The sequence below is a fragment of the Lissotriton helveticus genome, chromosome 5_1 (assembly GCF_964261635.1).
Source record: "Lissotriton helveticus chromosome 5_1, aLisHel1.1, whole genome shotgun sequence".
Taxonomy (NCBI): Eukaryota; Metazoa; Chordata; class Amphibia; order Caudata; family Salamandridae; genus Lissotriton; species Lissotriton helveticus.
The window spans coordinates 577,815,457-577,828,790 of NC_136065.1; the positions used below are offsets into that span (position 1 = coordinate 577,815,457).

General features: G+C 36.0%; 1 long non-coding RNA gene across 1 annotated transcript; it reads right to left on the reverse strand.

Annotated features, from left to right (window-relative positions):
- Positions 1–6,170: 6,170 nt before the first annotated feature.
- On the reverse strand, positions 6,171–9,818 carry LOC144753274 (uncharacterized). Its single transcript, XR_013594282.1, has 3 exons — positions 9,665–9,818; positions 7,305–7,541; positions 6,171–6,636 (listed from the first exon to the last, which is right to left on the reverse strand). It is a non-coding gene; the product is annotated as an uncharacterized LOC144753274 (long non-coding RNA).
- Between the last annotated feature and the right edge of the window lie 3,516 nt (positions 9,819–13,334).

Genomic DNA, 13,334 nt, shown 5'->3' on the forward strand with positions numbered 1-13,334 from the left:
TATCCGACCTCCATTGCTATTAGCCTAGGTCCCAGCTTACTACAAACTGTGACTTCCAATTGTCGCTTCTCGTTTCCTTTTCGCGTTTGTCTAAAAACTTTAAAATGTTAAATCTCTGGTTAGTCATCTTGTGTTATTTTTCTAATTAACTGGTCTCTATTTTTTTTAATTGGATGTGAGATCTCACCTGTGACATTTTAGTTGTGTTGGTACTGCTAAATATGTTACACACTTTTCCTTAAGTTAATTTTGTCTGTTCCGTAGCCACTCCAGGAGTTAAGTCCAGGTGTATTTATTGAACTTGTGTATTGGATCTGACAGAGGTTTGGACTTATTACTTGGAAGGGACTCACATCCTCCCCAACTAATAATCCAATTTCTTACAGTTAAATACTTCCTTCACCCACTACCGCTATTTTATCAAGCATTACAAGTCTTCAAATTTGCTCTCTGCCCCATTGCTCCTCATTTACACATTACCATCAATTGATCATTTTACTCTCATCTCACCTGAGATTTTACAATCCACCCTCTTCTCAGTTTATCTTCCTCAGTTTAATGTCTCTCGAAAACGATGCCATAATGAACCACATTCACTACCCCTCTCAGGATTGTTTGTATATATGCAGCAGAACAAACAATACCACATCATATATGGTTGTTTTCATACTCACACATCAGTAATTTCAAAGATATGTAGTGATCCTACAGGCACAGCAACCTAGTCGGTCCACCATAATGAATTTGCCACAGTCCTACCTTTACTCAAGCATCCCACAGCCAACAAGTGTATTCCAGCAATTGAACTCGCCTTCTTTTCTAAAATGTGAACATCTTGTATTTAACTACATTTTTTTCATTTCTCACTACATCTACTGGGTACAGTAGTCTGTATTCCCCACTACCATGCCTCATCTAACTGTCACATTTGAAATGAATGTACTTACTAACTTTCTTTCTACTTTCCTTGTACTCAGATTGTTTTCTTCTTGACCTTATGATTGCTCTTTCTCTATGTCTAGGTGATATGCACCATCAAATCTGAACCCTTTGCCTGTTGCAGTTCCTCCATAATTTGTTCTGGGCCATCTGCTTTTCTCTCTCTACACTACATCCTTTGGAGATATGATTTCGTCTTTCGCTTCTCTCATCATATGTATTCCTACAATACACAAATCATTTCCTACTTCCCAAATTCATCACCGTCTCCTGCCTAAGGACTTTGACTGCCTCACAGCTATTCGACACCTCATGGCAATTGTTTCCCTTGTGTTTAAATGCTCTAAAACCAAAATCATGTACTTTCCTTCCAATTCAGAACTGATGAATCTTCCTACCTCTACTCTATTTCTCTCAAATGCTCTCAACTCTACATCTTCAGCCAGAAATCATGGCACGCTAGTCTACTCAACCATGTGCCCGGAATCCTTCAACTCATCCACAGCTTCTGTTGCCATATATCAAGTGCTTAATATTAGCAAAACTGGTCCCAACACCCCTTTCTATACACCTAAAGCACCACTTTTCAAGTTTGTCCTGAGTCAGTTAGATTACTGCAATACCTAAGTGGCACCGTCGTTACTTGTTCCTACCGATGGACAAAATTCTAAACCTTGTCAATAAAATCCATTTTATGCCATTCCCAGTCACACTCTTACATTCTATAACTGTCACCAAATCATCTGGTATTCAGAAAAAACATTACAATTCTTACCTTATCTATCTGACAGCTACATATCACTATAGCTGAAGAGACATGCAACCTCTATGTCTCCGCTAAGCATCCCTGTGCTGCTTAACGATTGTGTTTATTTCAGCTACTTGGATCTTGTCTCTTGAATCGGCTCTCAGTTGAAATACTGCCCCTGTTTTTTGCTAATACTTTCAAAAGAGCCTTAAAGTTTCTCATTTAAAACTTTTTAATGACTTGAACTAATCGTTGTTTACTCACCTGTGCACACCTATGCCCCTATATCCCTTAATGGCAATATGTTAATCTGTATCTAGTTACTAGTTTATTACGTTTATATTGTGGCTGATTTACAAAGTCTGTATCAATATGTATTGTTTCACACCTTTGTAAATTGGCCACGAAAAGTCCAAAATCCCTATTAGTAAAAGTGTAAAGAAGGCACATCCATTTTTGTTTTTCTTAACTGTGTATGATTGATCCTTGGATAATCATTGTTCATTTCATTTAAGCATCTTTATTCGATTCACAGAATCATCAAAGTAAAAAAGAAAATCACATTTTATATATTGTTTGGCCAGTTCACAAAGGCATGTAATATAAAAGAGTAGTGCTGGAGTACTACATTATGCACTTCAAAATGCCTTTGTGAATAGGCACTCTTACATTTAATAGTACTTTTGTAGCAGCCCATGCATTATCAGCTTCAGTCTTCATGTCTAAGGAACGTATATTTTCGACAGGCTCTGTGTAATGCACTCCTTTTGGCCCAGGCAAAGCATCCAACTGTGCCGCGGCTGTCCCTTCTCCAATGTTACTTGTGTGTCCAGTCTAAAATTTACATGTAGTACTCACCTTGAATTCCACAAACAATGTCCTATTTGTCTACCACACAAACTCATTTTGAACGTCTATTCGCTGCTACTCTTGCAATGTAAACATCCCTTGCTGAAATGCTTGAACAGTAAAAACATGGTAAAATATATGTCGGACTTAAATAAATGACTTTTGACAAAGAAAGAGTGACACTTAGCGTTGAAATTATAATCCAAAAGGCTTGAAAAAGTGAACACATAAAGGCCATATTGTCAAAGTAATCTTTTCACATTGGGAAGAACAGCAAATACGCGGAAAGCATCTGTGACTAGTGCATGCTCAATTGTATGGATATTTGTGAATATATCTTTCACAACAATCAAAGAGATGGCATTTGTGGAAGGTTTCTTTCAGACTATAAATGCAATTGGGTGTTAAACAATGAGAAAAATAATAACAGTTTACTCGTATGAAAACTAATAACAATTTTCTACAACATACTATTCTTCCCTTTCCAACTTTACAAAAGAAATAATGTAATACTGTAATGAAAAGCCAAAAACACTATTTGATCCCACTTCTTCTATAAGCAGTACCTTATTGTCTGATTTCACACATATTGTTTCGTGAAGTACTTATGAAAAATATTTTGCGTCTTTCCTGAAAAGTAAAACTTCGAGAATGTTTTTGACATGTAGGTTTTCCTTCTGCCATTGAACCGACATGTGATATTCTGGCAGTGTCATGTACTTCAAAGCGAGTGCTGTACTCACACCTTTCATAAAATCAGACCCATTTCAGTAAATATCACCTTTAATTTCAGTGTATATCCAGTTCTCTTCAATGAAACTTCTTTTTAAATTAGTGTGTCATATTCTTTTCAATGATATATACTCATCACTATGACAATCATATTTCTTTCTTTCTTTCAGTGTGTCCTATTTACTTCAATATAATCCACATGTATCTTGATGTGTGTCCTATGTTAAGTAGTCAACATGGAATGTACCAAATAATGTAATTGATCCATGTCAAAAGGAATACGGTTTGTGGGTACCACCCACGTTCTGAAAATATGTGGTGCATTTAACAGCACAGTTGGTGAAAAAACTTGAAAAGCTGATAAAAGTCTTAGAAGCAGATTTGACGTGGCACTTAGGACATTTTGCAGTACATTAGAGTCTGCCACAATATTGTTCTTCTCCATTGCCAACTGGAGTGTTGGAGGTGAGTTTTAAAGAGACCTCCTAGTAATCTGATGATAGGTTGTGTGGCGCTCTGAGCCTTGGCTCAAAAATCATTTCGAAAATTGAGTAAGGACATTTATGTTCCTTGTGATATAAGACTCAATTTCAGTTTGTCACTCTTTCTTTCCACTGGTTGTTAGCTTACAAGAGACCTTTTTGGGGTATAGACGAAGTATGGAGACAGATTGATCTTGAGCACTTATATGGAGAAAATCCTTCAGTTTCCCTAGTCTACGTGTCTAATAATTTTTATTATATTTGGCATCAGCACTCAAAATAATCATGCCTCTACGATGAGGGCATACAGTGACAAGGACTGACACCCAGAGCTGGGCTCTTTAGTGTTCAGGACACACCATGTGCACCCCTCTTTTATGGCTTTATAACTGCTGGACAGGACCTTTAACTGTCACCTGAGCAGGGAGTGTTGCCTACAGCCTCTCCTTTAGGAATGATCTCACAATCAACAGCAATTGAGTCCCTAGTTTTATCCATGTATTATATGAATGCCGCATGTATTATTATTTCATATTTGTAGCAGGATGAGCACTGACTGAGTGTGCAATGTCTGACTGTTAGCACTCTGGAATTGATTTTGGATGCTTTCTGTTCAGATTGCAAGGAGCCTTCCACACAGTGACATGAATAGCAGGGCTATTCTAAAGCATTATTGACGGCCTTTGATGAAAACAAAACTCCAGGATTTGGGAGTACAGTAAACAGATGACTCCTTTGAAGTGTAGGATTAGTCTCTGCTGTTCCTGCTTCTTTCGTATCCATAGTGCTATTCAACAGGTTTATAAGTAGCTGACTGAAGAGGCCTTTCCCTCCTCTGCATTTTTGTTTTTTTGTTTTTTCTGGCATGAAACTCTCAGCTTCACCACTCATTGGTGCTGGCACAAGACAAAGTGTGTGCTTTGACCATTCTGGGAGGAGTATACAAAATTACAGGTGCTGTCCAGAAGCCGTCCCGGCGAATGTATGACATAATATCGACAGACAGAATATCTACATACAAAAATATCGACACAAAAATATCGAAATCAAAAATATCGGAGTCATATCTTCATAAAGGTAAGTACAAAAATATCGAAAAATTAATATCGTAGTACAAAAATATCGAAATTAAAAATATCGTTTTTTTAAATGTATTAATAATAATGTTAAAATACATATAATTTAACAAATATTAAATAAAAACATTAAAACATAATTACAAAATTAAAAGTAATACATATACATTTAAAATAAATTAAAAACTTAATAATTTAATGTAATTTTATTTGTTTTAATTTCATTTAATTGATTTAAATTAAATTTAAATGTATTTTATTTTTACCCTGTACGCCTGTACCCCAAAAACCCCAAACTGACCCTGAACCCTAAAAATACCCCTGTACCCCAAAAACCCAAAACTGACCCTGAACCCTAAAAATACCCCTGTACTCCAAAAACTGAAAACTGACCCTGAACCCTAAAAATACCCCTTTACCCAAGAACTGAAAACTGACCCTGAACCCTAAAAATACCCCTTTACCCAAAAACTGAAAACTGACCCTGAACCCTAAAAATACCCCTTTACCCAAAAACTGAAAACTGACCCTGAACCCTAAAAATACCCCTTTACCCAAAAACTGAAAACTGACGCTGAACCCCAAAAAATACCCCTTTACCCAAGAACTGAAAACTGACCCTGAACCCTAAAAATACTCCTTTACCCAAAATTCATTAACATTATTTAATTACCAATTAATTATTAATTAACAATAACAATAAAGTAAATATATTAGCACATTAGCTATAATTAATTTAATTTACTAATTAATATTAATTTTTCCCGAATAATTAATTAACAATAACAAAAAATTATATATATTAAAAAATTACTCTAATTAATGTAATTAACTAATTAATATTAATTAATTACCAATTAATTATTAATTAAAAATATGTACAAAATTATATTAATTAATTAACTAATTAATATTAATTAATTAAAAATTAATTATTAAATAAAAATATGTAAATGTAAATGTATGTAAATGTACAATATTATATTAATTAATTAACTAATTAATAATAATTAATTACCTATTAATTAAAAATATGTAAAAAATTATATTAATTAATTAACTAATTAATATTAATTAGTTACCAATTAATTATTAATTAAAAATATTTACAAACATATATTAATTAAATATTATTAAATTACTTCCCACCCTATTCCCCTATAAACCCACAACCCGCTCTAATACTAAAACGCAAAATGTTAACAAAATTACTAATTTTCAAACATACATTTCTAAACATATTTAGCAAACATATAAACAACAAAATAAAATACATAACACTAAACAACAACATTTCGATATTACTAACATACATACCTTAATCTCGATATTCTGTCTGTCGATATTATGGCACATCGATATACTATACCATCGATATTAAAACATCGATATTATTGTATATCGATATTTTAATTTCGATATTTTGTCTGACTATCGTCCCGGCACCGGGCTTATGAAATCCACAAACTCTGCCTGAAAATAGATTGTGAGAATGGAGCAGAAGGCTTAAGTTACTGCTCAGGAATCACTGAACAGTGCCCAAGCAAAGCTCTTTAGGGGGTAAGAGAAAGACTTCTGCAATCCGCAGATGGAGTCTTTGACGCACATCTTTCCAGTAAGTTTGGGGGACATAACCTGGAGTCCAAGGAATCTTTCTGGAAGTGTGTAGAAGCTGCCGCAAAAGAGAAGCCTATCCTTGATGCTGTTCAGAGAAGAATTTGGTACAACAGGAAGCTGTCTGAGGCAGATGCAATCCTAGCTGCATGGAAGAGGAAGAAGCTGGCCAAGGGAAAAATTGCACCTGCATCACCTGAGAACAGAATGTGAGCAAAATGGTTATAGGCATATAAGGTTTTGTAAAATTGCATGTCTTTTACTCAAATTGTTAATAAACTAAACAACAAAGAACCAGGGGTCTAAAAGCCAACACTATGGTCGGCTGGCTTTAACTCCTCAAAGAGTGAGTCGGAACCCAAGCCACACAAAAGCCCAGAAAACAGGAAAAAACAAGAAAAAGAGAGCAAAAGTCAAGTGATTCCTAGTGAGATCCAAAAGCAAATAATTGGATTCCCATCAATGTATCGCAGTGATCAATCTTCTCATCTGGTCATCCCTCTGTCGGGATGGTATGTCTCCTGATCATCGAGACTTACTACCATTCCAATGGTAATCGCCTAGATTGGATCAAACCCACAATCACTTTAGGCAGAGAAAATGTTTATAAGTGTCAGATCACAAGGGAATTGAGTGCAGTGCAAAACACAAGAAGTGTTGATTAAAATAGGGTAATGAGGCGAAAAAACAAGACATTTTATTTGATTACCGACTCACCCCCTAATTTAAAAACAGAACAGTGCAAGGGGCAGTTTCAGTTTCAACAAATAACTGCAAACAACAGGCCTGTTGTTTGCAGTTATTTGTTGAAACTGCCCCTTGCCCCAACACACCCTCCTCCCACTCCCTCCCCTCTGGACTCACCAGCTTCGCCACAACTTTCCTGAGCTCTGGCGGCTCAACAGCATCCTCTGGGGCCACCAGCACTCCTCGCTCCAAGCTTTGGTGCTTTCCTTCTTGTCAGAGGCGTTCTCATAGACGGTTCAATGTCGGACAGCTCTTTGTTGGGCTGATAGCTTCCTCCTTCCTCTGGCCTATCTGTTCTCCTTACGCACTCTTCCTGGTTGACGATGGGCCCTCTCCTCCAGCCGTCCTGCCTCCCTTAACAATTTCAGTGGATGTAATATCAATTTCAATGCATGTCATTCATTTTAATTGATCATATTTTTTTATGTAGGTCATACTTATTTTAATGCATCGCATATTCAATCCCCTTTGCCTGCAGCAGACTTTGCAGCACATCTCTATTACAAAACCACGAACCGTAAAATCATCTTGGACTCCCTCCTGCCATCCCTAGACAATCACCACACTACCCACCTTTTCTATGCACCAAAAATAAATACAAATTGTATCTTTTATACATCACCCTGAGTGCAACCTTTCTTGTGCCTAATAATGATATCACTCCTATGCACGTCAGACCCTGCCAGTTTATTATCTAAATGTACTATGCACGCTGAATCCTACATACAAATTCCTATTTGTCTACCACCCAAACAGTTTTTGAACTTCTATACTGTGGCTCTTTTGCAATGTAAGCATTTCTTCTTGAATGCTAATAGGTTTAGCAGTAAATGCATGATAACAATGTCAGATTTAAATACACTACTTTTGATAAAGAAAGAGAAACTCAGCTGTGAAATTATATTTCAAAAGGTTTGAAAATGTAAACACATAAAGGCTGTATTTACCATGTCATAATAATCTTGTCACACTGGGAAGAATAGTGAATACCAGGAAAGTATTTGAGTAGTGCATGCTCAATTGTATGGATAGAAAATCATAAATATATCTTCAACAACCATCAAAGGGATGGCATTTGTGGAAGGCATATTTCTGACTACAAATATAATTGAATGTTAGACCACAAGACAAATTACAACATTTTACTGGGACGAAAAACTAGTAAGATTTTTCCACAACAGACTATTATTCCATTTCCAACTTCACAAAGCTATTTGTGTACCACTGTTTTGAAATATTAAAAACATTATTTTATCCCACTTCTTCTAGAAGCAGTACGTTTAGGATCATTCAGATCACAGACTTTATTTATAAATTACTGAAGAAAAAAATATTGAAGTTTAAGTTATTTCGTACAGCTATGACAACGTTTTTATTTAAATTTCTGTTTGAAGATGTCAAAGAGATTCAGACAACCATAGGGAGTCGATTCTACATAGAGTATCACATGGTATTTGATAGATCTTCTTAGGAATATCAAATTATAATGCAAATGATATATTTTCTAAATGAGTTGCTCCTTTTACTAGATATTACAGCCTCTGCAGCACAGGTAGAGCACAGCTTTAAAAACAGGCACAGTGAAGATTTTCAGTGTCTCGTTTTCACCCTCTCTTGACCCAGACCTTTCATCAGGTCTATGGCTGACCAGCATAATCATTATTTGCATTGTTGTCAGTGGCTTGAGGGTAGTGTGGATATTAGCATCACTCCTTTCGGATCGAGTTTAACAGGATAAAGCCTCCCGACAAAACCATCACATTCTTATCAATGTGAATAATATTTATTTTAGTTTATGTCATATTCATGTCTAGTGTTGCCATTTATTTTTAATGCAAGCCATATTCACATTTCCTTTAAAATATGTGATATTAATTTGTGTGCCTCATATTCACTTCTGCATGCATCATATTCAGTTCCAAATGTGCCATATTTATTTCACCAAATATCTTTTATTTTATTTTATTTTATTTCAATGTGTTATTCATTTCAGTTCTTGTCCTATTCATTTCAATGAGTGTCAAGTTAATTTCAATAGCTGCCATATTCACTTAAACATGGATCACATTTATGTCCATGTCATATTCGTTCTAACTTGGGTCAAATTACTTTCAATATCTGTCATATTATTAAATGAGCTCCATTCTTATTTCAATACATTTAGTCACCTTTCAATGTATTCTGATTTAATTTCATTGCAAGCCTTAGTAATGTCACAAGATGTAATATTCATTTCAATAGATCATATTCTTTTTGGTTTGTATCCTACTTATTTTAATGCTGTTTATATTCAGCTCTTTCTATCTGCACCAGAGTTTATAGCATATGTCTTTATCAAATTCACTTATTGCAAAATCATCCTGGACTCCCTCCACATTTCATATTCAATTTTATACATGTCTTAGAGATGTAATCATGGCCTACATTGTGTCTTACATTCATGTTAATGTGTATCCTGTTAGTGTCAGGCTACTTACGTTTCCGCAGGGACTAGACGCAAATGATGAAGAATCCTCAACTTCACCTGTTCATCAAATGCACCCAACTGGGTCAAAGTGCAAATATTAACCCAGGGAATAAAACAAGGGAAAAACACAAAGGTTCTTTGTGGCGCCCCAAATCTGAGATAGGGTCACTGTAAAACATAATAGAACATTTTGTTAAGTATAAACTTAGTGTACACCCTATGAATATATCTATTCTCTAGTCTTGTATGCATATCTAATTATTCTTAAAACAAAGCATCCTCGATGTGAAAGTGCACTCCAACACCAGAAATGTTTTCCAGGCATACTGCATTTATTCATGTATAAGGTTGGTTTCTTTCGCCTTACGCGTTTCGGGGTTCCTATCCCCCTGGTCACAGGCATTTAGACATGCAAAGGGTGGAATTTCATTTGAACAAGCATTTGCAGCACGTGACCTTTTAGTGATTTTCAATTGGCCACCTTTAAACACAGTACAGTACTGCATGCTGGTATTGAGAGTCTGTGCTGCTTTCGTTATAATTACAATGTCTTGTTAAGTGTTACCTCCAGTAGGCTCTGCTCCTTTTGCAAATTTGGATCCATTTCACAACCCTCAGTGGGTCCTTGACATGAACAGCAGTCTTTTTTATAGCCAGCTGGTGATCCATAACCTGGAGACTTCGAATCAGTTTCTGTGTCTCCAGATGGCCCTCAGACAACAGAGACGGTGCGTTTTCGCGGTTGGAATGCCACCGCATTCCTTATTCTTAAAACAAAGCATCCTCGATGTGAAAGCGCACTCCAACACCAGAAATGTTTTCCAGGCAAACTGCATTTATTCATGTATAAGGTTGGTTTATTTCGCCTTACGCGTTTCGGGGTTCCTGTCCCCTTGGTCACAGGCATTTAGACATGCAAAGGGCGGAATTTCATTTGAACAAGCATTTGCAGCACGTGACCTTTTAGTGATTTTCAATTGGCCACCTTTAAACACAGATATCAGAGACGGTGTGTTTCCTCATATCTAATTATGCATATACCCGAATATTTCCCTTCTTCTGTGCTCTCTAATAACTAAGGTAAATGTGGAACATAGATTAGTTTGGAACATTGAAAAAACCTGGATAAAGAAAATAAATGCAAGAAACATATGTGATGAACAATTGTAATTTGTTTATGTGTCTGGAATTAAATGATTGTAGAAATGGAATTCACCAAATGTTTTCATAGGAGCTGCTCCATATATTTCTTGGTTAACTACATAACTTAAATTCCCCTGACTGCAGGTAATTCATTCTTTTCAGTAATTCATCTTTTCCTTATTTTCAGGAACGAAGAATGAACCAAGGAGTTAAGAAAAAATCCAATCTTCATCAACTTGGAGCCCAGTTCAGATAAGTAACATCAGTAACATTAAACATTTATAATGTAGGACTGTATTCAAACTTAATCACTGATGGCAGTTTTCAGCTTTTCTTTCTTGTGTTTTCTTTAGGAGGTGGTGGACAAGAACCTGAAGCCTATCGCAAGGAGGAGACATCCATCATGAGCCGGTAAATTGCAGGAAACAAGGGATTCAATAGGGTGACTGCCGCGTGGACGAAGCGATGAGGGCACGAATAAGCAATGTCCTTCAGGATACGAGAAATAGCAGGAAGACGCCGCGAGAATGGCGTGATGGAGGAGAACCAGACAGGAGAGAGCGACGCGACCCGGAAGCCAGGTGACTGATCCTAGAAGCAGAATCTGTAGTCCAGAAACTAGAACGCGAAGCATTTTTGCTTGAGAGCGGCTTGCTTATATGTACTGTGGCCGGCTCTCACACATGTGCAGGGCACGAGGCAGGCATCGCTGTAGTCCGATAGCCGCTCGTGCTCTGCAGTCCTGACAGTTAGTTTAAATGTGTGCAGTATTAATTTCAATGCGTGTCATATTCCCTTAAAAAAATCATAATAATTTCAACACTTGTTGTGTTGGTTTTAACATAACATTATATCCCATTACCGAAAGGTATACCATTTTCTAAACAACCTGAACTCAAATTATAGGTCCAAGAGTCGGAGGACCCATAAAAAGGGTGATGGCCTTTAACAACTTGTAAAGCTTGAAGCATGAAGCTAATAGAATATGCGGCCCAGTGTGCGTAAATTGTTCTAAATAAAAAATGGAAAAACAAAATGACAAACATTGGAATGTTGGAGAAGATCTACATCATCCATTGGCCCAGAGCCACTTCTATGTCTTAAATTGAGCTCACAGAATTCCAATGCTCTAACATATGTCAAACTCATTTAAATTCAAGTAATATTACTTTTAACAAGTCATGTTCATTTGAATGTGCATGGTATTCACTTCAAACCTGTATAATATTTATTCCAAGGATAACATTATTCATTTCAGCACATTTCATACTCATTTCAATGTGTATAAGTATCATTTCAACTTATTTCTTTCATACAATAACACTTTGAAATGGGCACAATAGCATGAGGTATTTATTTACTTTAAACTGTGAATACCATTATCTTAAGGTGGGTTATTTCCTGGGTGTCCTAAATAGCACCAATTTAGAGTTTTTAGCTTGGAAATCAGGGATAGCCTGAAGGATCAATAGTTAACACCTTGACTTCAAACTATTTTGCCTTTTACAGTCATACCCCTTCATTCATTTTGGCATATTTAACCTGCCGAAATCTATCAGGGGGAAAACAGTGAGGTGTGATAATTATCACAGAATTCTGATTCCTTTGAAAAGTATCAACATTTAACCCCAGCTTCCTTACTGTGCCGAAATGTTTCATTAAAATTTCAAATTTCAAAAGTAGTATCTTTGTTCAGCATATAAAAATATAACCGTACAAGATACTTTGATTACAATAATTACTCAATTCACACAAACATGTTATAAAAGGATTAAACTATACATGAATAAAATAATTTTTATGTACTTTAATTCATCCTCCTGTGCAACTAATTAGGACTACCAATTCATCCCCGTTTAAGCACGAATAAGATATTGTTTTCAAATAAATATATGCAAAACTAGTCTACTGTTACAATTAAAGCTGAATAGTGCAGGGACATGGCAGTGCAGCCACTAAGCTTCAATCCCCCCTCGCGATTCTTAACTTTAGGTCAGCTCTTAAAAAATAGGACACACAGAAGAGTGTAAAAACGTCTGATGACAATTTTAAAAACATTAAAGCTACGTGTGCCTGCCTGAATCTGGTTTTTCTCAATAGGCCTTTCAGGAACTTTTGTCTTGGAGAAACCTAATATGGGCACAGTAGGACTAGATGTAGGGTGCCCTGTGGAGACCTGTTGTTGCAGCCACAGGGCCCGCTCTCTTCTGGGTTCATTATAAAACCTGCTGAAACCGCCAATAAATGATGAATAAGATTTAATCTAAAACTGGTTATCAAAAATCTGTCATGTGCACTCGTCAATTCAATTCAATTAAAAAAAATCTTTATTGCGATTGTTCATCTTAAAAGACAGGCCAGTCAATTAATTACAAAGGGTTACAACCATAAATACTCCGTGATTTTACATAAAGCTGGCTTTACATAATATGTCAATAAAATTAAGAAATAAATACATATATTTACAATTTAAAATCAGTTCTTAAGAAGAGATTAAATATATCACACGCACAAGACTTAAGACACATCATGATAAA